At 48.0% G+C, this 25028-nt stretch overlaps 2 protein-coding genes across 2 annotated transcripts in view; both read right to left on the reverse strand.

Moving 5' to 3' along the window:
* Positions 1-25028, reverse strand: part of LOC143220012 (uncharacterized) — a gene marked incomplete at its 3' end in the record, with an annotated part of 383990 nt that overhangs the window by 226741 nt on the left and 132221 nt on the right. The gene's annotated exons all lie outside the window — the stretch shown is intronic.
* Positions 295-25028, reverse strand: part of LOC143220002 (uncharacterized) — a 46183-nt gene continuing 21449 nt past the window's right edge. Inside the window, exon 2 of the mRNA XM_076445766.1 lies at positions 295-24772. The gene's annotated coding sequence lies outside the window, so the exon portion shown is untranslated. The remainder of the gene's footprint in view (positions 24773-25028) is intronic.

A 25028-nucleotide genomic window follows, 5' to 3' on the forward strand; every position in this document is an offset into this window, starting at 1 on the left:
CTAATTTGACTTCATCACGTCGTGCTCCGACGAATCGAAATACCCTTTGTGGATGATCGCTTATTCTTCGAACGCGTCCATCTCTGCTTCGGTTGGAGAACGAGATCCTGCGCGGGGATCCACTCTGTGTTGGTGCAATATTGAGTTATACAGCTTAATTCTCACATTTCGTTAGACAAGTGGTGATAATATGAGCTTGCAATTCTTCGAATCAAAAAGCTTTCACTTGAGCTTTACAGCAGTGCTCCCCAACCATTTTATAGCCGCGGACCGGGCAACATTTGATAATTTTACGGCGCCTCGATGAAATGGGGGGCGTTAATTGTTTATATTGTTGCGGTGGCTTCGACCACTTCTCGCCGGTGAGACGGTGAGCCTCGCAGAACAAATTCCAACTTTTCTTTATCACGTTGTCAACCGACGAATCGAAATACCCTTTGTGGATGATCGCTTATTCTTCGAACGCGTCCATCTCTGCTTCGGTTGGAGAACGAGATCCTGCGCGGGGATCCACTCTGTGTTGGTGCAATATTGGGTTATACAGCTTAATTCTCACATTTCGTTAGACAAGTGGTGATAATATGAGCTTGCAATTCTTCGAATCAAAAAGCTTTCACTTGAGCTTTACAGCAGTGCTCCCCAACCATTTTATAGCCGCGGACCGGGCAACGTTTGATAATTTTACGGCGCCTCGATGAAATGGGGGGGCGTTAATTGTTTATATTGTTGCGGTGGCTTCGACCACTTCTCGCCGGTGAGACGGTGAGCCGCGCAGAATAAATTCCAATTTTACTTCATCACGTCGTCCTCCGACGAATCGAAATCCCCTTTGATGATGGCCGCGTATTCTTCTAACGCGACCATCTCAGCTTCGGTTGGAGAACGAGATCCTGCGCGGGTTCCACTCTGTGTTGATGCAATATTGGATTGTACAGCTTAATTCTCAGGTTTCGCTAGACCTGTGGTGAAAATGCGAGCTTGCAATTGTTCGAATTCAAATCCTTTCACTTGTGCTTAACAGCAGTGCTCCGCAACCATTTTATAGCCGCGGACCGGGCAATGTTTGAGAATTTTACGGCGCCTCGTTGAGGGGGGAGGGGCGTTAATCGTTTATATTGTTGCGGTGGCTTCGACCACTTCTCGCCGGTGAGACGGTGAGCCTCGCAAAATAAATTCCTATTATAATACATCACGTCGTCCTCCGACGAATCGAAATACCCTTTGTTGATGGCCGCGTATTCTTCAAACGTGACCATCTCAGCTTCGTTTGGAGAACGAGATCCTGCGCGTGGATCCACTCTGCGTTGGTGCAATATTGGGCTGCACAGGTTTATTCTCAGCTTTCGCTAGACCTGTGGTGATAATATGAGCTTGCAATTCTTCGAATCAAAAAGCTTTCACTTGTGCTTTACAGCAGTGCTCCCCAACCATTTTATAGCCGCGGACCGGGCAACGTTTGATAATTTTACGGCGCCTCGATGAAATGGGGGGCGTTAATTGTTTATATTGTTGCGGTGGCTTCGACCACTTCTCGCTGGTGAGACGGTGAGCCGCGCAGAATAAATTCCAATTTTACTTCATCACGTCGTCCTCCGACGAATCGAAATACCCTTTGTTGATGGCCGCGTATTCTTCTAACGCGACCATCTCAGCTTAGGTTGGAGAACGAGATCCTGCGCGGGTTCCACTCTGTGTTGGTGCAATATTGGATTGTACAGCTTAATTCTCAGGTTTCGCTAGACCTGTGGTAAAAATGCGAGCTTGCAATTCTTCGAATCCAAAAGCTTTCACTTGTGCTTAACAGCAGTGCTCCCCAACCATTTTATAGCCGCGGACCGGGCAAAGTTTGAGAATTTTACGGCGCCTCGATGAGGGGGGAGGGGCGTTAATTGTTTATATTGTTGCGGTGACTTCGACCACTTCTCGCCGGTGAGACGGTGAGCCTCGCAAAATAAATTCCTATTATAATACATCACGTCGTCCTCCGACGAATCGAAATACCCTTTGTTGATGGCCGCGTATACTTCGAACGTGACCATCTCAGCTTCGTTTGGAGAACGAGATCCTGCGCGTGGATCCACTCTGTGTTGGTGCAATATTGGGCTGCACAGCTTTATTCTCAGCTTTCGCTAGACCTGTGGTGATAATATGAGCTTGCAATTCTTCGAATCAAAAAGCTTTCACTTGTGCTTTACAGCAGTGCTCCCCAACCATTTTATAGCCGCGGACCGGGCAACGTTCCATAATTTTACGGCGCCTCGATGAGGGGGGAGGGGCGTTAATTATTTATATTGTTGCGGTGGCTTCGACCACTTCTCGCCGGTGAGACGGTGAGCCTCGCAAAATAAATTTCTATTATACTTCATCACGTCGTCCTCCGACGAATCGAAATACCCTTTGTTGATGGCCGCGTATTCTTCTAACGCGACCATCTCAGCTTCGGTTGGAGAACGAGATCCTGCGCGGGTTCCACTCAGTGTTGGTGCAATATTGGATTGTACAGCTTAATTCTCACATTTCGTTAGACAAGTGGTGATAATATGAGCTTGCAATTCTTCGAATCAAAAAGCTTTCACTTGAGCTTTACAGCAGTGCTCCCCAACCATTTTATAGCCGCGGACCGGGCAACGTTTGATAATTTTACGGCGCCTCGATGAAATGGGGGGGCGTTAATTGTTTATATTGTTGCGGTGGCTTCGACCACTTCTCGCCGGTGAGACGGTGAGCCGCGCAGAATAAATTCCAATTTTACTTCATCACGTCGTCCTCCGACGAATCGAAATCCCCTTTGATGATGGCCGCGTATTCTTCTAACGCGACCATCTCAGCTTCGGTTGGAGAACGAGATCCTGCGCGGGTTCCACTCAGTGTTGGTGCAATATTGGAATGTACAGCTTAATTCTCAGGTTTCGCTAGACCAGTGCTGATATTATGAGCTTGCAATTCTTCGAATCAAAAAGCTTTCACTTGAGCTTTACAGCAGTGCTCCCCAACCATTTTATAGCCGCGGACCGGGCAACGTTTGATAATTTTACGGCGCCTCGATGAAATGGGGGCTGCGTTAATTGTTTATATTGTTGCGGTGGCTTCGACCACTTCTCGCCGGTGAGCCGCGCAGAATAAATTCCAATTTTACTTCATCACGTCGTCCTCCGACGAATCGAAATCCCCTTTGTTGATGGCCGCGTATTCTTCTAACGCGACCATCTCAGCTTCGGTTGGAGAACGAGATCCTGCGCGGGTTCCACTCTGTGTTGGTGCAATATTGGATTGTACAGCTTAATTCTCAGGTTTCGCTAGACCTGTGGTGAAAATGCGAGCTTGCAATTGTTCGAATTCAAATCCTTTCACTTGTGCTTAACAGCAGTGCTCCGCAACCATTTTATAGCCGCGGACCGGGCAAAGTTTGAGAATTTTACGGCGCCTCGATGAGGGGGGAGGGGCGTTAATCGTTTATATTGTTGCGGTGGCTTCGACCACTTCTCGCCGGTGAGACGGTGAGCCTCGCAAAATAAATTCCTATTATAATACATCACGTCGTCCTCCGACGAATCGAAATACCCTTTGTTGATGGCCGCGTATTCTTCAAACGTGACCATCTCAGCTTCGTTTGGAGAACGAGATCCTGCGCGTGGATCCACTCTGCGTTGGTGCAATATTGGGCTGCACAGGTTTATTCTCAGCTTTCGCTAGACCTGTGGTGATAATATGAGCTTGCAATTCTTCGAATCAAAAAGCTTTCACTTGTGCTTTACAGCAGTGCTCCCCAACCATTTTATAGCCGCGGACCGGGCAACGTTCCACAATTTTACGGCGCCTCGATGAGGGGGGAGGGCCGTTAATTGTTTATATTGTTGCGGTGGCTTCGACCACTTCTCGCCGGTGAGACGGTGAGCCTCGCAAAATAAATTCCTATTATACTTCATCACGTCGTCCTCCGATGAATAGAAATACCGTTTGTTGATGGCCGCGTATTCTTCGAACGCAACCATCTCAGCTTCGGTTGGAGAACGAAATCGTGCGCGGGTTCCACTATGTGTTGGTGCAATATTGGATTGTACAGCTTAATTCTCTGGTTTCGCTAGACCAGTGCTGATATTATGAGCTTGCAATTCTTCGAATCAAAAAGCTTTCACTTGTGCTTTACAGCAGTGCTCCCCAACCATTTTATAGCCGCGGACCGGGCAACGTTTGATAATTTTACGGCGCCTCGATGAAATGGGGGGCGTTAATTGTTTATATTGTTGCGGTGGCTTCGACCACTTCTCGCTGGTGAGACGGTGAGCCGCGCAGAATAAATTCCAATTTTACTTCATCACGTCGTCCTCCGACGAATCGAAATACCCTTTGTGGATGATCGCTTATTCTTCGAACGCGTCCATCTCTGCTTCGGTTGGAGAACGAGATCCTGCGCGGGGATCCACTCTGTGTTAGTGCAATATTGGGTTATACAGCTTAATTCTCACATTTCGTTAGACAAGTGGTGATAATATGAGCTTGCAATTCTTCGAATCAAAAAGCTTTCACTTGAGCTTTACAGCAGTGCTCCCCAACCATTTTATAGCCGCGGACCGGGCAAAGTTTGAGAATTTTACGGCGCCTCGATGAGGGGGGAGGGGCGTTAATTGCTTATATTGTTGCGGTGGCTTCGACCACTTCTCGCCGGTGAGACGGTGAGCCTCGCAAAATAAATTCCTATTATACTTCATCACGTCGTCCTCCGACGAATCGAAATACCGTTTGTTGATGGCCGCGTATTCTTCGAACGCAACCATCTCAGCTTCGGTTGGAGAACGAAATCGTGCGGGGGTTCCACTCTGTGTTGGTGCAATATTGAATTGTACAGCTTAATTCTCTGGTTTCGCTAGACCAGTGCTGATATTATGAGCTTGCAATTCTTCGAATCAAAAAGCTTTCACTTGTGCTTTACAGCAGTGCTCCCCAACCATTTTATAGCCGCGGACCGGGCAACGTTTGATAATTTTACGGCGCCTCGATGAAATGGGGGGCGTTAATTGTTTATATTGTTACGGTGGCTTCGACCACTTCTCGCCGGTGAGACGGTGAGCCTCGCAAAATAAATTCCTATTATACTTCATCACGTCGTCCTCCGACGAATCGAAATACCGTTTGTTGATGGCCGCGTATTCTTCGAACGCGACCATCTCAGCTTCGGTTGGAGAACGAAATCGTGTGCGGGTTCCACTTTGTGTTGGTGCAATATTGGATTGTACAGCTTAATTCTCTGGTTTCGCTAGACCAGTGCTGATATTATGAGCTTGCAATTCTTCGAATCAAAAAGCTTTCACTTGTGCTTTACAGCAGTGCTCCCCAACCATTTTATAGCCGCGGACCGGGCAACGTTTGATAATTTTACGGCGCCTCGATGAAATGGGGGGCGTTAATTGTTCATATTGTTGCGGTGGCTTCGACCACTTCTCGCTGGTGAGACGGTGAGCCGCGCAGAATAAATTCCAATTTTACTTCATCACGTCGTCCTCCGACGAATCGAAATACCCTTTATAGCAGCGTATTCTTCTAACGCGACCATCTCAGCTTCGGTTGGAGAACGAGATCCTGCGCGGGTTCCACTCTGTGTTGGTGCAATATTGGATTGTACAGCTTAATTCTCAGGTTTCGCTAGACCTGTGGTAAAAATGCGAGCTTGCAATTCTTCGAATCCAAATGCTTTCACTTGTGCTTAACAGCAGTGCTCCCCAACCATTTTATAGCCACGGACCGGGCAAAGTTTGAGAATTTTACGGCGCCTCGATGAGGGGGGAGGGGCGTTAATCGTTTATATTGTTGCGGTGGCTTCGACCACTTCTCGCCGGTGAGACGGTGAGCCGCGCAGAATAAATTCCAATTTTACTTCATCACGTCGTCCTCCGACGAATCGAAATACCGCTTGTTGATGGCCGCGTATTCTTCGAACGCGACCATCTCAGCTTCGGTTAGAGAACGAAATCCTGCGCGGGTTCCACTCAGTGTTGGTGCAATATTGGATTGTACAGCTTAATTCTCAGGTTTCGCTAGACCAGTGGTGATATTATGAGCTTGCAATTCTTCGAATCAAAAAGCTTTCACTTGTGCTTTACAGCAGTGCTCCCCAACCATTTTATAGCCGCGGACCGGGCAAAGTTTGAGAATTTTACGGCGCCTCGATGAGGGGGGAGGGGCGTTAATTGTTTATATTGTTGCGGTGGCTTCGACCACTTCTCGCCGGTGAGACGGTGAGCCTCGCAAAATAAATTCCAATTATACTTCATCACGTCGTCCTCCGACGAATCGAAATACCCTTTGTGGATGATCGGTTATTCTTCGAACGCGTCCATCTCTGCTTCGGTTGGAGAACGAGATCCTGCGCGGGGATCCACTCTGTGTTGGTGCAATATTGGGTTATACAGCTTAATTCTCACATTTCGTTAGACAAGTGGTGATAATATGAGCTTGCAATTCTTCGAATCAAAAAGCTTTCACTTGAGCTTTACAGCAGTGCTCCCCAACCATTTTATAGCCGCGGACCGGGCAACGTTTGATAATTTTACGGCGCCTCGATGAAATGGGGGCTGCGTTAATTGTTTATATTGTTGCGGTGGCTTCGACCACTTCTCGCCGGTGAGCCGCGCAGAATAAATTCCAATTTTACTTCATCACGTCGTCCTCCGACGAATCGAAATCCCCTTTGTTGATGGCCGCGTATTCTTCTAACGCGACCATCTCAGCTTCGGTTGGAGAACGAGATCCTGCGCGGGTTCCACTCTGTGTTGGTGCAATATTGGATTGTACAGCTTAATTCTCAGGTTTCGCTAGACCTGTGGTGAAAATGCGAGCTTGCAATTGTTCGAATTCAAAAAGCTTTCACTTGAGCTTTACAGCAGTGCTCCCCAACCATTTTATAGCCGCGGACCGGGCAACATTTGATAATTTTACGGCGCCTCGATGAAATGGGGGGCGTTAATTGTTTATATTGTTGCGGTGGCTTCGACCACTTCTCGCCGGTGAGACGGTGAGCCTCGCAGAACAAATTCCAACTTTTCTTTATCACGTTGTCAACCGACGAATCGAAATACCCTTTGTGGATGATCGCTTATTCTTCGAACGCGTCCATCTCTGCTTCGGTTGGAGAACGAGATCCTGCGCGGGGATCCACTCTGTGTTGGTGCAATATTGGGTTATACAGCTTAATTCTCACATTTCGTTAGACAAGTGGTGATAATATGAGCTTGCAATTCTTCGAATCAAAAAGCTTTCACTTGAGCTTTACAGCAGTGCTCCCCAACCATTTTATAGCCGCGGACCGGGCAACGTTTGATAATTTTACGGCGCCTCGATGAAATGGGGGGGCGTTAATTGTTTATATTGTTGCGGTGGCTTCGACCACTTCTCGCCGGTGAGACGGTGAACCGCGCAGAATAAATTCCAATTTTACTTCATCACGTCGTCCTCCGACGAATCGAAATCCCCTTTGATGATGGCCGCGTATTCTTCTAACGCGACCATCTCAGCTTCGGTTGGAGAACGAGATCCTGCGCGGGTTCCACTCTGTGTTGATGCAATATTGGATTGTACAGCTTAATTCTCAGGTTTCGCTAGACCTGTGGTGAAAATGCGAGCTTGCAATTGTTCGAATTCAAATCCTTTCACTTGTGCTTAACAGCAGTGCTCCGCAACCATTTTATAGCCGCGGACCGGGCAATGTTTGAGAATTTTACGGCGCCTCGTTGAGGGGGGAGGGGCGTTAATCGTTTATATTGTTGCGGTGGCTTCGACCACTTCTCGCCGGTGAGACGGTGAGCCTCGCAAAATAAATTCCTATTATAATACATCACGTCGTCCTCCGACGAATCGAAATACCCTTTGTTGATGGCCGCGTATTCTTCAAACGTGACCATCTCAGCTTCGTTTGGAGAACGAGATCCTGCGCGTGGATCCACTCTGCGTTGGTGCAATATTGGGCTGCACAGGTTTATTCTCAGCTTTCGCTAGACCTGTGGTGATAATATGAGCTTGCAATTCTTCGAATCAAAAAGCTTTCACTTGTGCTTTACAGCAGTGCTCCCCAACCATTTTATAGCCGCGGACCGGGCAACGTTTGATAATTTTACGGCGCCTCGATGAAATGGGGGGCGTTAATTGTTTATATTGTTGCGGTGGCTTCGACCACTTCTCGCTGGTGAGACGGTGAGCCGCGCAGAATAAATTCCAATTTTACTTCATCACGTCGTCCTCCGACGAATCGAAATACCCTTTGTTGATGGCCGCGTATTCTTCTAACGCGACCATCTCAGCTTAGGTTGGAGAACGAGATCCTGCGCGGGTTCCACTCTGTGTTGGTGCAATATTGGATTGTACAGCTTAATTCTCAGGTTTCGCTAGACCTGTGGTAAAAATGCGAGCTTGCAATTCTTCGAATCCAAAAGCTTTCACTTGTGCTTAACAGCAGTGCTCCCCAACCATTTTATAGCCGCGGACCGGGCAAAGTTTGAGAATTTTACGGCGCCTCGATGAGGGGGGATATTGTTGCGGTGACTTCGACCACTTCTCGCCGGTGAGACGGTGAGCCTCGCAAAATAAATTCCTATTATAATACATCACGTCGTCCTCCGACGAATCGAAATACCCTTTGTTGATGGCCGCGTATACTTCGAACGTGACCATCTCAGCTTCGTTTGGAGAACGAGATCCTGCGCGGGGATCCACTCTGTGTTAGTGCAATATTGGGTTATACAGCTTTATTCTCAGCTTTCGCTAGACCTGTGGTGATAATATGAGCTTGCAATTCTTCGAATCAAAAAGCTTTCACTTGTGCTTTACAGCAGTGCTCCCCAACCATTTTATAGCCGCGGACCGGGCAACGTTCCATAATTTTACGGCGCCTCGATGAGGGGGGAGGGGCGTTAATTATTTATATTGTTGCGGTGGCTTCGACCACTTCTCGCCGGTGAGACGGTGAGCCTCGCAAAATAAATTTCTATTATACTTCATCACGTCGTCCTCCGACGAATCGAAATACCCTTTGTTGATGGCCGCGTATTCTTCTAACGCGACCATCTCAGCTTCGGTTGGAGAACGAGACCCTGCGCGGGTTCCACTCTGTGTTGGTGCACTATTGGATTGTACAGCTTAATTCTCAGGTTTCGCTAGACCTGTGGTGAAAATGCGAGCTTGCAATTGTTCGAATTCAAATGCTTTCACTTGTGCTTAACAGCAGTGCTCCGCAACCATTTTATAGCCGCGGACCGGGCAAAGTTTGAGAATTTTACGGCGCCTCGATGAGGGGGGAGGGGCGTTAATTGTTTATATTGTTGCGGTGACTTCGACCACTTCTCGCCGGTGAGACGGTGAGCCTCGCAAAATAAATTCCTATTATAATACATCACGTCGTCCTCCGACGAATCGAAATACCCTTTGTTGATGGCCGCGTATACTTCGAACGTGACCATCTCAGCTTCGTTTGGAGAACGAGATCCTGCGCGTGGATCCACTCTGTGTTGGTGCAATATTGGGCTGCACAGCTTTATTCTCAGCTTTCGCTAGACCTGTGGTGATAATATGAGCTTGCAATTCTTCGAATCAAAAAGCTTTCACTTGTGCTTTACAGCAGTGCTCCCCAACCATTTTACAGCCGCGGACCGGGCAACGTTCCATAATTTTACGGCGCCTCGATGAGATGGGGGGCGTTAATTGTTTATATTGTTGCGGTGGCTTCGACCACTTCTCGCCGGTGAGACGGTGAGCCGCGCAGAATAAATTCCTATTATAATTCATCACGTCGTCCTCCGACGAATCGAAATACCCTTTGTTGATGGCCGCGTATTCTTCGAACGCGATCATCTCAGCTTCGGTTGGAGAACGAGATCCTGCGCGTGGATCCACTCTGTGTTGGTGCAATATTGGGCTGCACAGCTTTATTCTCAGCTTTCGCTAGACCTGTGGTGATAATATGAGCTTGCAATTCTTCGAATCAAAAAGCTTTCACTTGTGCTTTACAGCAGAGCTCCCCAACCATTTTATAGCCGCCGACCGGGCAACGTTTCATAATTTCACGGCGCCTCGATGAGATGGGGGCGTTAATTGTTTATATTGTTGCGGTGGCTTCGACCACTTCTCGCCGGTGAGACGGTGAGCCGCGCAGAATAAATTCCTATTATAATTCATCACGTCGTCCTCCGACGAATCGAAATACCCTTTGTTGATGGCCGCGTATTCTTCGAACGCGATCATCTCAGCTTCGGTTGGAGAACGAAATCGTGCGCGGGTTCCACTCTGTGTTGGTGCAATATTGGATAGTACAGCTTAATTCTCAGGTTTCGCTAGACCAGTGGAGATAATATGAGCTTGCAATTCTTCGAATCAAAAAGCTTTCACTTGTGCTTTACAGCAGTGCTCCCCAACCATTTTACAGCCGCGGACCGGGCAACGTTCCATAATTTTACGGCGCCTCGATGAGATGGGGGGCGTTAATTGTTTATATTGTTGCGGTGGCTTCGACCACTTCTCGCCGGTGAGACGGTGAGCCGCGCAGAATAAATTCCTATTATAATTCATCACGTCGTCCTCCGACGAATCGAAATACCCTTTGTGGATGGTCGCGTATTCTTCGAACGGGTCCATCTCTGCTACGGTTGCAGAACGAGATCCTGCGCGTGGTTCCACTCTGTGTTGGTGCAATATTGGGTTGTTCAGCTTAATTCGCACATTTCGTTAGACCAGTGGTGATAATAAGAGCTTGCAATTCTTCGAATCAAAAAGATTTCACTTGTGCTTGACAGCAGAGCTCCCCAACCATTTTATAGCCGCGGACCGGGCAACATTTGATAATTTTACGGCGCCTCGATGAAATGGGGGGGCGTTAATTGTTTATATTGTTGCGGTGGCTTCGACCACTTCTCGCCGGTGAGACGGTGAGCCGCGCAGAATAAATTCCAATTTCACTTCATCACGTCGTCCTCCGACGAATCGAAATACCGCTTGTTGATGGCCGCGTATTCTTCGAACGCGACCATCTCAGCTTCGGTGGGAGAACGAAAACCTGCGCGGGTTCCACTCTGTGTTGGTGCAATATTGGATTGTACAGCTTAATTCTCAGGTTTCGCTAGACCAGTGGTGATATTATGAGCTTGCAATTCTTCGAATCAAAAAGCTTACACTTGTGCTTTACAGCAGTGCTCCCCAACCATTTTATAGCCGCGGACCGGGCAAAGTTTGAGAATTTTACGGCGCCTCGATGAGGGGGGAGGGGCGTTAATTGTTTATATTGTTGCGGTGGCTTCGACCACTTCTCGCCGGTGAGACGGTGAGCCTCGCAGAACAAATTCCAACTTTTCTTTATCACGTTGTCAACCGACGAATCGAAATACCCTTTGTGGATGATCGCTTATTCTTCGAACGCGTCCATCTCTGCTTCGGTTGGAGAACGAGATCCTGCGCGGGGATAAACTCTGTGTTGGTGCAATATTGGGTTATACAGCTTAATTCTCACATTTCGTTAGACAAGTGGTGATAATATGAGCTTGCAATTCTTCGAATCAAAAAGCTTTCACTTGAGCTTTACAGCAGTGCTACCCAACCATTTTATAGCCGCGGACCGCGCAACGTTTGATAATTTTACGGCGCCTCGATGAAATGGGGGGGCGTTAATTGTTTATATTGTTGCGGTGGCTTCGACCACTTCTCGCCGGTGAGACGGTGAGCCGCGCAGAATAAATTCCAATTTTACTTCATCACGTCGTCCTCCGACGAATCGAAATATCCTTTGTTGATGGCCGCGTATTCTTCTAACGCGACCATCTCAGCTTCGGTTGGAGAACGAGATCCTGCGCGGGTTCCACTCTGTGTTGGTGCACTATTGGATTGTACAGCTTAATTCTCAGGTTTCGCTAGACCTGTGGTGAAAATGCGAGCTTGCAATTGTTCGAATTCTAATGCTTTCACTTGTGCTTAACAGCAGTGCTCCGCAACCATTTTGTAGCCGCGGACCGGGCAAAGTTTGAGAATTTTACGGCGCCTCGATGAGGGGGGAGGGGCGTTAATTGTTTATATTGTTGCGGTGACTTCGACCACTTCTCGCCGGTGAGACGGTGAGACTCGCAAAATAAATTCCTATTATAATACATCACGTCGTCCTCCGACGAATCGAAATACCCTTTGTTGATGGCCGCGTATACTTCGAACGTGACCATCTCAGCTTCGTTTGGAGAACGAGATCCTGCGCGTGGATCCACTCTGTGTTGGTGCAATATTGGGCTGCACAGCTTTATTCTCAGCTTTCGCTAGACCTGTGGTGATAATATGAGCTTGCAATTCTTCGAATCAAAAAGCTTTCACTTGTGCATTACAGCAGTGCTCCCCAACCATTTTACAGCCGCGGACCGGGCAACGTTCCATAATTTTACGGCGCCTCGATGAGATGGGGGGCGTTAATTGTTTATATTGTTGCGGAGGCTTCGACCACTTCTCGCCGGTGAGACGGTGAGCCGCGCAGAATAAATTCCTATTATAATTCATCACGTCGTCCTCCGACGAATCGAAATACCCTTTGTTGATGGCCGCGTATTCTTCGAACGCGATCATCTCAGCTTCGTTTGGAGAACGAGATCCTGCGCGTGGATCCACTCTGTGTTGGTGCAATATTGGGCTGCACAGCTTTATTCTCAGCTTTCGCTAGACCTGTGGTGATAATATGAGCTTGCAATTCTTCGAATCAAAAAGCTTTCACTTGTGCATTACAGCAGTGCTCCCCAACCATTTTACAGCCGCGGACCGGGCAACGTTCCATAATTTTACGGCGCCTCGATGAGATGGGTGGCGTTAATTGTTTATATTGTTGCGGTGGCTTCGACCACTTCTCGCCGGTGAGACGGTGAGCCGCGCAGAATAAATTCCTATTATAATTCATCACGTCGTCCTCCGACGAATCGAAATACCCTTTGTTGATGGCCGCGTATTCTTCGAACGCGATCATCTCAGCTTCGTTTGGAGAACGAGATCCTGCGCGTGGATCCACTCTGTGTTGGTGCAATATTGGGCTGCACAGCTTTATTCTCAGCTTTCGCTAGACCTGTGGTGATAATATGAGCTTGCAATTCTTCGAATCAAAAAGCTTTCACTTGTGCATTACAGCAGTGCTCCCCAACCATTTTACAGCCGCGGACCGGGCAACGTTCCATAATTATACGGCGCCTCGATGAGATGGGGGGCGTTAATTGTTTATATTGTTGCGGTGGCTTCGACCACTTCTCGCCGGTGAGACGGTGAGCCGCGCAGAATAAATTCCTATTATAATTCATCACGTCGTCCTCCGACGAATCGAAATACCCTTTGTTGAAGGCCGCGTATTCTTCGAACGCGATCATCTCAGCTTCGGTTGGAGAACGAGATCCTGCGCGTGGATCCACTCTGTGTTGGTGCAATATTGGGCTGCACAGCTTAATTCGCACATTTCTTTAGACCAGTGGTGATAATATGAGCTTGCAATTCTTCGAATCAAAAAGATTTCACTTGTGCTTTACAGCAGAGCACCCCAACCATTTTATAGCCGCGGACCGGGCAACGTTTCATAATTTCACGGCGCCTCGATGAGATGGGGGCGTTAATTGTTTATATTGTTGCGGTGGCTTCGACCACTTCTCGCCGGTGAGACGGTGAGCCGCGCAGAATAAATTCCTATTATAATTCATCACGTCGTCCTCCGACGAATCGAAATACCCTTTGTTGATGGCCGCGTATTCTTCGAACGCGACCATCTCAGCTTCGGTTGGAGAACGAAATCGTGCGCGGGTTCCACTCTGTGTTGGTGCAATATTGGATAGTACAGCTTAATTCTCAGGTTTCGCTAGACCAGTGGAGATAATATGAGCTTGCAATTCTTCGATTCAAAAAGCTTTCACTTGTGCTTGACAGCAGTGCTCCCCAAACATTTTATAGCCGCGAACCGGTCAACGTTTGATAATTTTACCGCGCCCGATGAGGGGGGAGGGGCGTTAATTGTTTATATTGTTGCGGTGGCTTCGACCACTTCTCGCCTGTGAGACGGTGAGCCTCGCAGAACAAATTCCAACTTTTCTTTATCACGTTGTCAACCGACGAATCGAAATACCCTTTGTGGATGATCGCTTATTCTTCGAACGCGTCCATCTCTGCTTCGGTTGGAGAACGAGATCCTGCGCGGGGATCCACTCTGTGTTGGTGCAATATTGGGTTATACAGCTTAATTCTCACATTTCGTTAGACAAGTGGTGATAATATGAGCTTGCAATTCTTCGAATCAAAAAGCTTTCACTTGAGCTTTACAGCAGTGCTACCCAACCATTTTATAGCCGCGGACCGGGCAACGTTTGATAATTTTACGGCGCCTCGATGAAATGGGGGGCGTTAATTGTTTATATTGTTGCGGTGGCTTCGACCACTTCTCGCTGGTGAGACGGTGAGCCTCGCAGAATAAATTCTAATTTGACTTCATCACGTCGTGCTCCGACGAATCGAAATACCCTTTGTGGATGGTCGCGTATTCTTCGAACGGGTCCATCTCTGCTACGGTTGCAGAACGAGATCCTGCGCGTGGTTCCACTCTGTGTTGGTGCAATATTGGGTTGTTCAGCTTAATTCGCACATTTCGTTAGACCAGTGGTGATAATATGAGCTTGCAATTCTTCGAATCAAAAAGATTTCACTTGTGCTTTACAGCAGAGCTCCCCAACCATTTTATAGCCGCGGACCGGGCAACATTTGATAATTTTACGGCGCCTCGATGAAATGGGGGGGCGTTAATTGTTTATATTGTTGCGGTGGCTTCGACCACTTCTCGGCGGTGAGACGGTGAGCCGCGCAGAATAAATTCCAATTTTACTTCATCACGTCGTCCTCCGACGAATCGAAATACCGCTTGTTGATGGCCGCGTATTCTTCGAACGGGTCCATCTCTGCTACGGTTGCAGAACGAGATCCTGCGCGTGGTTCCACTCTGTGGTGGTGCAATATTGGGTTGTTCAGCTTAATTCGCACATTTCGTTAGACCAGTGGTGATAATATGAGCTTGCAATTCTTCGAATCAAAAAGATTTCACTTGTGCTTAACAGCAGAGCTCCCCAACCATTTTATAGCCGCGGACCGGGCAACGTTTCATAATTTCACGGCGCCTCGATGAGATGGGGGCGTTAATTGTTTATATTGTTGCGGTGGCTTCGACCACTTCTCGCCGGTGAGACGGTGAGCCTCGCAGAACAAATTCCAACTTTTCTTTATCACGTTGTCAACCGACGAATCGAAATACCCTTTGTGGATGATCGCTTATTCTTCGAACGCGTCCATCTCTGCTTCGGTTGGAGAACGAGATCCTGCGCGGGGATCCACTCTGCGTTGGTGCAATATTGGGTTTTACAGCTTAATTCTCACATTTCGTTAGACAAGTGGTGATAATATGAGCTTGCAATTCTTCGAATCAAAAAGCTTTCACTTGAGCTTTACAGCAGTGCTCCCCAACCATTTTATAGCCGCGGACCGGGCAACATTTGATAATTTTACGGCGCCTCGATGAAATGGGGGGTGTTAATTGTTTATATTGTTGCGGTGGCTTCGACCACTTCTCGCTGGTGAGACGGTGAGCCGCGCAGAATAAATTCCAATTTTACTTCATCACGTCGTCCTCCGACGAATCGAAATACCCTTTGTTGATGGCCGCGTATTCTTCTAACGCGACCATCTCAGCTTCGGTTGGAGAACGAGATCCTGCGCGGGTTCCACTCTGTGTTGGTGCAATATTGGATTGTACAGCTTAATTCTCAGGTTTCGCTAGACCTGTGGTAAAAATGCGAGCTTGCAATTCTTCGAATCCAAAAGCTTTCACTTGTGCTTAACAGCAGTGCTCCGCAACCATTTTATAGCCGCGGACCGGGCAAAGTTTGAGAATTTTACGGCGCCTCGATGAGGGGGGAGGGGCGTTGATCGTTTATATTGTTGCGGTGACTTCGACCACTTCTCGCCGGTGAGACGGTGAGCCTCGCAAATAAAGTCCTATTATAATACATCACGTCGTCCTCCGACGAATCGAAATACCCTTTGTTGATGGCCGCGTATACTTCGAACGTGACCATCTCAGCTTCGTTTGGAGAACGAGATCCTGCGCGTGGATCCACTCTGTGTTGGTGCAATATTGGGCTGCACAGCTTTATTCTCAGCTTTCGCTGGACCTGTGGTGATAATATGAGCTTGCAATTCTTCGAATCAAAAAGCTTTCACTTGTGCTTTACAGCAGTGCTCCCCAACCATTTTATAGCCGCGGACCGGGCAACGTTCCATAATTTTACGGCGCCTCGATGAGGGGGGAGGGGCGTTAATTGTTTATATTGTTGCGGTGGCTTCGACCACTTCTCGCCGGTGAGACGGTGAGCCTCGCAAAATAAATTCCTATTATACTTCATCACGTCGTCCTCCGACGAATCGAAATACCCTTTATAGCCGCGTATTCTTCTAACGCGACCATCTCAGCTTCGGTTGGAGAACGAGATCCTGCGCGGGTTCCACTCTGTGTTGGTGCAATATTGGATTGTACAGCTTAATTCTCAGGTTTCGCTAGACCAGTGGAGATAATATGAGCTTGCAATTCTTCGAATCAAAAAGCTTTCACTTGTGCTTGACAGCAGTGCTCCCCAACCATTTTATAGCCGCGGACCGGGCAACATTTGATAATTTTACGGCGCCTCGATGAAATGGGGGGGCGTTAATTGTTTATATTGTTGCGGTGGCTTCGACCACTTCTCGCCGGTGAGCCGCGCAGAATAAATTCCAATTTTACTTCATCACGTCGTCCTCCGACGAATCGAAATACCCTTTGTTGATGGCCGCGTATTCTTCTAACGCGACCATCTCAGCTTCGGTTGGAGAACGAGATCCTGCGCGGGTTCCACTCTGTGTTGGTGCACTATTGGATTGTACAGCTTAATTCTCAGGTTTCGCTACACCTGTGGTGAAAATGCGAGCTTGCAATTGTTCGAATTCAAATGCTTTCACTTGTGCTTAACAGCAGTGCTCCGCAACCATTTTATAGCCGCGGACCGGGCAAAGTTTGAGAATTTTACGGCGCCTCGATGAGGGGGGAGGGGCGTTAATCGTTTATATTGTTGCGGTGGCTTCGACCACTTCTCGCCGGTGAGACGGTGAGCCTCGCAAAATAAATTCCTATTATACTTCATCACGTCGTCCTCCGACGAATCGAAATACCGTTTGTTGATGGCCGCGTATTCTTCGAACGCGACCATCTCAGCTTCGGTTGGAGAACGAAATCGTGCGCGGGTTCCACTTTGTGTTGGTGCAATATTGGATTGTACAGCTTAATTCTCTGGTTTCGCTAGACCAGTGCTGATATTATGAGCTTGCAATTCTTCGAATCAAAAAGCATTCACTTGTGCTTTACAGCAGTGCTCCCCAACCATTTTATAGCCGCGGACCGGGCAACGTTTGATAATTTTACCGCGCCCGATGAGGGGGGAGGGGCGTTAATTGTTTATATTGTTGCGGTGGCTTCGACCACTTCTCGCCGGTGAGACGGTGAGCCTCGCAGAACAAATTCCAACTTTACTTCATCACGTCGTCCTCCGACGAATCGAAATACCCTTTATAGCCGCGTATTCTTCTAACGCGACCATCTCAGCTTCGGTTGGAGAACGAGATCCTGCGCGGGTTCCACTCTGTGTTGGTGCAATATTGGATTGTACAGCTTAATTCACAGGTTTCGCTAGACCAGTGGAGATAATATGAGCTTGCAATTCTTCGAATCAAAAACCTTTCACTTGTGCTTGACAGCAGTGCTCCCCAACCATTTTATTGCCGCGAACCGGTCAACGTTTGATAATTTTACCGCGCCCGATGAGGGGGGAGGGGCGTTAATTCTTTATATTGTTGCGGTGGCTTCGACCACTTCTCGCCGGTGAGACGGTGAGCCTCGCAGAACAAATTCCAACTTTTCTTTATCACGTTGTCAACCGACGAATCGAAATACCGTTTGTGGATGATCGCTTATTCTTCGAACGCGTCCATCTCTGCTTCGGTTGGAGAACGAGATCCTGCGCGGGGATCCACTCTGTGTTGGTGCAATATTGGGTTATACAGCTTAATTCTCACATTTCGTTAGACAAGTGGTGATAATATGAGCTTGCAATTCTTCGAATCAAAAAGCTTTCACTTGAGCTTTACAGCAGTGCTCCCCAACCATTTTATAGCCGCGGAGCGGGCAACATTTGATAATTTTACGGCGCATCGATGAAATGGGGGGGCGTTAATTGTTTATATTGTTGCGGTGGCTTCGACCACTTCTCGCCGGTGAGACGGTGAGCCGCGCAGAATAAATTCCAATTTTACTTCATCACGTCGTCCTCCGACGAATCGAAATACCCTTTGTTGATGGCCGCGTATTCTTCTAACGCGACCATCTCAGCTTCGGTTGGAGAACGAGATCCTGCGCGGGTTCCACTCTGTGTTGGTGCACTATTGGATTGTACAGCTTAATTCTCAGGTTTCGCTAGACCTGTGGTGAAAATGCGAGCTTGCAATCGTTCGAATTCAAATGCTTTCACTTGTGCTTAACAGCAGTGCTCCGCAACCATTTTATAGCCGCGGACCGGGCAAAGTTTGAGAATTTTACGGCGCCTCGATGAGGGGGGAGGGGCGTTAATCGTTTATATTGTTGCGGTGGCTTCGACCACTTCTCGCCGGTGAGACGGTGAGCCGCGCAGAATAAATTCCAATTTTACTTCATCACGTCGTCCTCCGACGAATCGAAATACCCTTTGTTGATGGCCGCGTATTCTTCTAACGCGACCATCTCAGCTTCGGTTGGAGAACGAGATCCTGCGCGGGTTCCACTCTGTGTTGGTGCACTATTGTATTGTACAGCTTAATTCTCAGGTTTCGCTAGACCTGTGGTGAAAATGCGAGCTTGCAATTGTTCGAATTCAAATGCTTTCACTTGTGCTTAACAGCAGTGCTCCGCAACCATTTTATAGCCGCGGACCGGGCAAAGTTTGAGAATTTTACGGCGCCTCGATGAGGGGGGAGGGGCGTTAATTGTTTATATTGTTGCGGTGACTTCGACCACTTCTCGCCGGTGAGACGGTGAGCCTCGCAAAATAAATTCCTATTATAATACATCACGTCGTCCTCCGACGAATCGAAATACCCTTTGTTGATGGCCGCGTATACTTCGAACGTGACCATCTCAGCTTCGTTTGGAGAACGAGATCCTGCGCGTGGATCCACTCTGTGTTGGTGCAATATTGGGCTGCACAGCTTTATTCTCAGCTTTCGCTAGACCTGTGGTGATAATATGAGCTTGCAATTCTTCGAATCAAAAAGCTTTCACTTGTGCTTTACAGCAGTGCTCCCCAACCATTTTACAGCCGCGGACCGGGCAACGTTCCATAATTTTACGGCGCCTCGATGAGATGGGGGGCGTTAATTGTTTATATTGTTACGGTGGCTTCGACCACTTCTCGCCGGTGAGACGGTGAGCCGCGCAGAATAAATTCCTATTATAATTCATCACGTCGTCCTCCGACGAATCGAAATACCCTTTGTTGATGGCCGCGTATTCTTCGAACGCGACCATCTCAGCTTCGGTTGGAGAAGGAAATCGTGCGCGGGTTCCACTCTGTGTTGGTGCAATATTGGGTTGTTCAGCTTAATTCGCACATTTCGTTAGACCAGTGGTGATAATATGAGCTTGCAATTCTTCGAATCAAAAAGATTTCACTTGTGCTTTACAGCAGAGCTCCCCAACCATTTTATAGCCGCGGACCGGGCAACGTTTCATAATTTCACGGCGCCTCGATGAGATGGGGGCGTTAATTGTTTATATTGTTGCGGTGGCTTCGACCACTTCTCGCCGGTGAGACGGTGAGCCGCGCAGAATAAATTCCTATTATAATTCATCACGTCGTCCTCCGACGAATCGAAATACCCTTTGTTGATGGCCGCGTATTCTTCGAACGCGATCATCTCAGCTTCGGTTGGAGAACGAAATCGTGCGCGGGTTCCACTCTGTGTTGGTGCAATATTGGATAGTACAGCTTAATTCTCAGGTTTCGCTAGACCAGTGGAGATAATATGAGCTTGCAATTCTTCGAATCAAAAAGCTTTCACTTGTGCTTTACAGCAGTGCTCCCCAACCATTTTACAGCCGCGGATCGGGCAACGTTCCATAATTTTACGGCGCCTCGATGAGATGGGGGGCGTTAATTGTTTATATTGTTGCGGTGGCTTCGACCACTTCTCGCCGGTGAGACGGTGAGCCGCGCAGAATAAATTCCTATTATAATTCATCACGTCGTCCTCCGACGAATCGAAATACCCTTTGTTGATGGCCGCGTATTCTTCGAACGCGATCATCTCAGCTTCGTTTGGAGAACGAGATCCTGCGCGTGGATCCACTCTGTGTTGGTGCAATATTGGGCTGCACAGCTTTATTCTCAGCTTTCGCTAGACCTGTGGTGATAATATGAGCTTGCAATTCTTCGAATCAAAAAGCTTTCACTTGTGCATTACAGCAGTGCTCCCCAACCATTTTACAGCCGCGGACCGGGCAACGTTCCATAATTATACGGCGCCTCGATGAGATGGGGGGCGTTAATTGTTTATATTGTTGCGGTGGCTTCGACCACTTCTCGCCGGTGAGACGGTGAGCCGCGCAGAATAAATTCCTATTATAATTCATCACGTCGTCCTCCGACGAATCGAAATACCCTTTGTTGATGGCCGCGTATTCTTCGAACGCGATCATCTCAGCTTCGGTTGGAGAACGAGATCCTGCGCGTGGATCCACTCTGTGTTGGTGCAATATTGGATAGTACAGCTTAATTCTCAGGTTTCGCTAGACCAGTGGAGATAATATGAGCTTGCAATTCTTCGATTCAAAAAGCTTTCACTTGTGCTTGACAGCAGTGCTCCCCAAACATTTTATAGCCGCGAACCGGTCAACGTTTGATAATTTTACCGCGCCCGATGAGGGGGGAGGGGCGTTAATTGTTTATATTGTTGCGGTGGCTTCGACCACTTCTCGCCTGTGAGACGGTGAGCCTCGCAGAACAAATTCCAACTTTTCTTTATCACGTTGTCAACCGACGAATCGAAATACCCTTTGTGGATGATCGCTTATTCTTCGAACGCGTCCATCTCTGCTTCGGTTGGGGAACGAGATCCTGCGCGGGGATCCACTCTGTGTTGGTGCAATATTGGGTTATACAGCTTAATTCTCACATTTCGTTAGACAAGTGGTGATAATATGAGCTTGCAATTCTTCGAATCAAAAAGCTTTCACTTGAGCTTTACAGCAGTGCTACCCAACCATTTTATAGCCGCGGACCGGGCAACGTTTGATAATTTTACGGCGCCTCGATGAAATGGGGGGCGTTAATTGTTTATATTGTTGCGGTGGCTTCGACCACTTCTCGCTGGTGAGACGGTGAGCCTCGCAGAATAAATTCTAATTTGACTTCATCACGTCGTGCTCCGACGAATCGAAATACCCTTTGTGGATGGTCGCGTATTCTTCGAACGGGTCCATCTCTGCTACGGTTGCAGAACGAGATCCTGCGCGTGGTTCCACTCTGTGTTGGTGCAATATTGGGTTGTTCAGCTTAATTCGCACATTTCGTTAGACCAGTGGTGATAATATGAGCTTGCAATTCTTCGAATCAAAAAGATTTCACTTGTGCTTTACAGCAGAGCTCCCCAACCATTTTATAGCCGCGGACCGGGCAACATTTGATAATTTTACGGCGCCTCGATGAAATGGGGGGGCGTTAATTGTTTATATTGTTGCGGTGGCTTCGACCACTTCTCGGCGGTGAGACGGTGAGCCGCGCAGAATAAATTCCAATTTTACTTCATCACGTCGTCCTCCGACGAATCGAAATACCGCTTGTTGATGGCCGCGTATTCTTCGAACGGGTCCATCTCTGCTACGGTTGCAGAACGAGATCCTGCGCGTGGTTCCACTCTGTGGTGGTGCAATATTGGGTTGTTCAGCTTAATTCGCACATTTCGTTAGACCAGTGGTGATAATATGAGCTTGCAATTCTTCGAATCAAAAAGATTTCACTTGTGCTTAACAGCAGAGCTCCCCAACCATTTTATAGCCGCGGACCGGGCAACGTTTCATAATTTCACGGCGCCTCGATGAGATGGGGGCGTTAATTGTTTATATTGTTGCGGTGGCTTCGACCACTTCTCGCCGGTGAGACGGTGAGCCTCGCAGAACAAATTCCAACTTTTCTTTATCACGTTGTCAACCGACGAATCGAAATACCCTTTGTGGATGATCGCTTATTCTTCGAACGCGTCCATCTCTGCTTCGGTTGGAGAACGAGATCCTGCGCGGGGATCCACTCTGCGTTGGTGCAATATTGGGTTTTACAGCTTAATTCTCACATTTCGTTAGACAAGTGGTGATAATATGAGCTTGCAATTCTTCGAATCAAAAAGCTTTCACTTGAGCTTTACAGCAGTGCTCCCCAACCATTTTATAGCCGCGGACCGGGCAACATTTGATAATTTTACGGCGCCTCGATGAAATGGGGGGTGTTAATTGTTTATATTGTTGCGGTGGCTTCGACCACTTCTCGCTGGTGAGACGGTGAGCCGCGCAGAATAAATTCCAATTTTACTTCATCACGTCGTCCTCCGACGAATCGAAATACCCTTTGTTGATGGCCGCGTATTCTTCTAACGCGACCATCTCAGCTTCGGTTGGAGAACGAGATCCTGCGCGGGTTCCACTCTGTGTTGGTGCAATATTGGATTGTACAGCTTAATTCTCAGGTTTCGCTAGACCTGTGGTAAAAATGCGAGCTTGCAATTCTTCGAATCCAAAAGCTTTCACTTGTGCTTAACAGCAGTGCTCCGCAACCATTTTATAGCCGCGGACCGGGCAAAGTTTGAGAATTTTACGGCGCCTCGATGAGGGGGGAGGGGCGTTGATCGTTTATATTGTTGCGGTGACTTCGACCACTTCTCGCCGGTGAGACGGTGAGCCTCGCAAATAAAGCCCTATTATAATACATCACGTCGTCCTCCGACGAATCGAAATACCCTTTGTTGATGGCCGCGTATACTTCGAACGTGACCATCTCAGCTTCGTTTGGAGAACGAGATCCTGCGCGTGGATCCACTCTGTGTTGGTGCAATATTGGGCTGCACAGCTTTATTCTCAGCTTTCGCTGGACCTGTGGTGATAATATGAGCTTGCAATTCTTCGAATCAAAAAGCTTTCACTTGTGCTTTACAGCAGTGCTCCCTAACCATTTTATAGCCGCGGACCGGGCAACGTTCCATAATTTTACGGCGCCTCGATGAGGGGGGAGGGGCGTTAATTGTTTATATTGTTGCGGTGGCTTCGACCACTTCTCGCCGGTGAGACGGTGAGCCTCGCAAAATAAATTCCTATTATACTTCATCACGTCGTCCTCCGACGAATCGAAATACCCTTTATAGCCGCGTATTCTTCTAACGCGACCATCTCAGCTTCGGTTGGAGAACGAGATCCTGCGCGGGTTCCACTCTGTGTTGGTGCAATATTGGATTGTACAGCTTAATTCTCAGGTTTCGCTAGACCAGTGGAGATAATATGAGCTTGCAATTCTTCGAATCAAAAAGCTTTCACTTGTGCTTGACAGCAGTGCTCCCCAACCATTTTATAGCCGCGGACCGGGCAACATTTGATAATTTTACGGCGCCTCGATGAAATGGGGGGGCGTTAATTGTTTATATTGTTGCGGTGGCTTCGACCACTTCTCGCCGGTGAGCCGCGCAGAATAAATTCCAATTTTACTTCATCACGTCGTCCTCCGACGAATCGAAATACCCTTTGTTGATGGCCGCGTATTCTTCTAACGCGACCATCTCAGCTTCGGTTGGAGAACGAGATCCTGCGCGGGTTCCACTCTGTGTTGGTGCACTATTGGATTGTACAGCTTAATTCTCAGGTTTCGCTACACCTGTGGTGAAAATGCGAGCTTGCAATTGTTCGAATTCAAATGCTTTCACTTGTGCTTAACAGCAGTGCTCCGCAACCATTTTATAGCCGCGGACCGGGCAAAGTTTGAGAATTTTACGGCGCCTCGATGAGGGGGGAGGGGCGTTAATCGTTTATATTGTTGCGGTGGCTTCGACCACTTCTCGCCGGTGAGACGGTGAGCCTCGCAAAATAAATTCCTATTATACTTCATCACGTCGTCCTCCGACGAATCGAAATACCGTTTGTTGATGGCCGCGTATTCTTCGAACGCGACCATCTCAGCTTCGGTTGGAGAACGAAATCGTGCGCGGGTTCCACTTTGTGTTGGTGCAATATTGGATTGTACAGCTTAATTCTCTGGTTTCGCTAGACCAGTGCTGATATTATGAGCTTGCAATTCTTCGAATCAAAAAGCATTCACTTGTGCTTTACAGCAGTGCTCCCCAACCATTTTATAGCCGCGGACCGGGCAAAGTTTGAGAATTTTACGGCGCCTCGATGAGGGGGGAGGGGCGTTAATTGTTTATATTGTTGCGGTGACTTCGACCACTTCTCGCCGGTGAGACGGTGAGCCTCGCAAAATAAATTCCTATTATAATACATCACGTCGTCCTCCGACGAATCGAAATACCCTTTGTTGATGGCCGCGTATACTTCGAACGTGACCATCTCAGCTTCGTTTGGAGAACGAGATCCTGCGCGTGGATCCACTCTGTGTTGGTGCAATATTGGGCTGCACAGCTTTATTCTCAGCTTTCGCTAGACCTGTGGTGATAATATGAGCTTGCAATTCTTCGAATCAAAAAGCTTTCACTTGTGCTTAACAGCAGTGCTCCGCAACCATTTTATAGCCGCGGACCGGGCAAAGTTTGAGAATTTTACGGCGCCTCGATGAGGGGGGAGGGGCGTTGATCGTTTATATTGTTGCGGTGACTTCGACCACTTCTCGCCGGTGAGACGGTGAGCCTCGCAAATAAAGTCCTATTATAATACATCACGTCGTCCTCCGACGAATCGAAAT

This window comes from Lasioglossum baleicum, unplaced genomic scaffold, assembly GCF_051020765.1.
Source record: "Lasioglossum baleicum unplaced genomic scaffold, iyLasBale1 scaffold0130, whole genome shotgun sequence".
NCBI classification, from domain to species: Eukaryota; Metazoa; Arthropoda; class Insecta; order Hymenoptera; family Halictidae; genus Lasioglossum; species Lasioglossum baleicum.